This window comes from Triticum aestivum, chromosome 7A, assembly GCF_018294505.1.
Source record: "Triticum aestivum cultivar Chinese Spring chromosome 7A, IWGSC CS RefSeq v2.1, whole genome shotgun sequence".
NCBI classification, from domain to species: Eukaryota; Viridiplantae; Streptophyta; class Magnoliopsida; order Poales; family Poaceae; genus Triticum; species Triticum aestivum.
In genome coordinates this window covers 725,910,023-725,912,480 of record NC_057812.1, presented here as the reverse complement: position 1 = coordinate 725,912,480, position 2,458 = coordinate 725,910,023, and positions in this window count along the sequence as shown.

Below are 2,458 nucleotides of genomic sequence, written 5' to 3'. Positions count from 1 at the left end.
CCTCACTACCAGAAGCTTGTATATGGGATTTATATGACCACCAAGAAGGTTGCACATTACTTCTCTGACCACTCCATTACAGTCGTCAGCGACGCCCCACTGTCAGAGATTCTGCATAACAGAGATGCAACTGGTCGAGTGGCCAAGTGGGCGATTGAACTCCTTCCCTTAGATATCAAGTTTGAAGCAAAGAAGGCTATCAAGTCCCAAGCAATCGCAGATTTCATCGCCGAGTGGATTGAACAGCAACTTCCGACTCAAGTTCACTCGGAGCACTGGACCATGTTCTTCGATGGATCTAAGATGCTGAATGGTTCCGGTGCTGGGGTAGTTCTAGTCTCCCCCCGAGGAGATAAGCTCAGATATGTTCTCTAGATTCACTTCGATTCCTCCAACAATGAAGCAGAGTATGAAGCACTTGTGTACGGGTTGCGCATGGCCATTTCACTCGGCGTCCGTCGCCTCATGGTCTACGGCGACTCAGATTTGGTGGTTAATCAGGTGATGAAGGAGTGGGACGTCAGAAGTCCAGCTATGACTGGTTATTGCAATGCAGTGAGAAAGCTAGAAAAGAAATTCGAGGGGTTAGAGCTTCATCACATCCCCCGACTGAAAAATCAAGCAGCTGATGATCTGGAAAAAATAGGCTCCAAGAGAGAAGCCATTCCCAGCAATGTGTTTCTGGAGCACATCCGCTCGCCGTCAGTCCAGGAGGATCCTTTCACAGAAGAAGCCCCACAACCGAAAAGTGCCACAGATTCGACTGAAATCGAAGTTCCTGCTGTGGTCGACCTAATCATGGAAGTCTTGGCAATCACTCCCGACTGGACAATACCGTACATCGCGTATATCCTAAGGAAAGAGCTCCTAGAAGACGAGGAAGAGGCTCGACAGATCGTCCGCCGATCCAAGGCCTTCACAGTCATAAAGGGGCAGTTGTATAGAGAAAGCGCGACTGGAATCGATGATATCCACGCGGGGACCTGTGGCCACCATGCGTCCTCTCGGACCATTGTGGCTAAAGCATACCGAGTGGGATTTTACTGGCCTAGAGCAAATGAGATGGCAAAAGAGATAGTCGACAAATGTGGAGGCTGCCAGTTCTACTCCAACATGTCACACAAGTCTGCATCAGCCCTGAAGACCATTCCAGTCGTCTGGCCCTTTGCTGTCTGGGGACTGGACATGGTTGGTCCACTGAGAACAGGCAGGAGCGGATTCACGCATGTGCTTGTGGCAGTCGACAAGTTCACCAAATGGAATGAAGCCAAGCCTATCAAGAACCTCGATGCTGGCACTGCTATCAGTTTCGTCAGAGGACTAACATTCAGATATGGAGTCCCTCATAGCATCATCACTGACAATGGTTCAAACTTCGATTCAGACTAGTTCAGAGCTTTTTGCGCCTCTCAAGGCACACGAGTCGACTACGCGTCGGTCGCGCATCCTCAGTCGAATGGACAAGCTGAAAGAGCAAATGGTTTGATTCTCAAATGACTGAAGCCTCGGCTGATGCGTGATCTCAAGCACGCGGCAGGTGCTTGGGTCGACGAGCTTCCGTCAGTTCTGTGGGGATTGAGGACCACCCCTAACCGGTCGACTGGAAGAACTCCATTCTTTCTGGTTTATGGAGCCGAAGCGGTTCTGCCAAGTGATCTTCTTCACAACGCGCCCCGAGTCGAGCTTTACACCGAAGATGAAGCAGAACAGGCCCGGCAAGAAGCAGTCGACCTCCTAGAAGAAGAGAGGGAGATGGCCATTATCAGATCGACCATTTATTAGCAAGACTTGCGTCGATTCCACGCCCGAAATGTGAAGAGTCGAGCCTTCCAAGAAGGAGATTTGGTCCTCCGAGTGGATCAACAGAAACCACACAAGCTTGCTCCTACTTGGGAAGGCCCCTTCATCATCACCAGAGTCCTCCACAATGGAGCGTATCACCTCTACAATGTTGATCGCCAGATCGACGAGCCCCGAGCTTGGAATGCGGAACTACTCCGCTCCTTTTACACTCGAGCTCTCCCTTGGACGAGATGTAATAAGAAAAATTCCTGCTGTTCGTTTTTATCAAAGACAAGAGTGTTCCATCAATTGTTATCACTTTTGTTATATACGGAATCCCCCAGTGGGTGACTTAGCTGCGAATCTGTTTCGCCTAAGTTTGAAAAAATCCTACCGAGTGGAGAGCGATCCTCCCACTCGGGGGCTTAGCTGCAGTCCAGCACTCGCCTAAGTTCTCTCACTTAGAGACTTAGCTGCGGTCCGGCACTAGCCTAAGTTTGAAAAAATCCCACCGAGTGGAGAGCGATCCTCCCACTCGGGGGCTTAGCTGCAGTCCAGCACTCACCTAAGTTCTCTCACCTAGAGACTTAGCTGCAGTCCGGCACTCGCCTAAGTTTGAAAAAATCCCACCGAGTGGAGAGCGATCCTCCGACTCGGAGGCTTAGCTGCAGCCCAG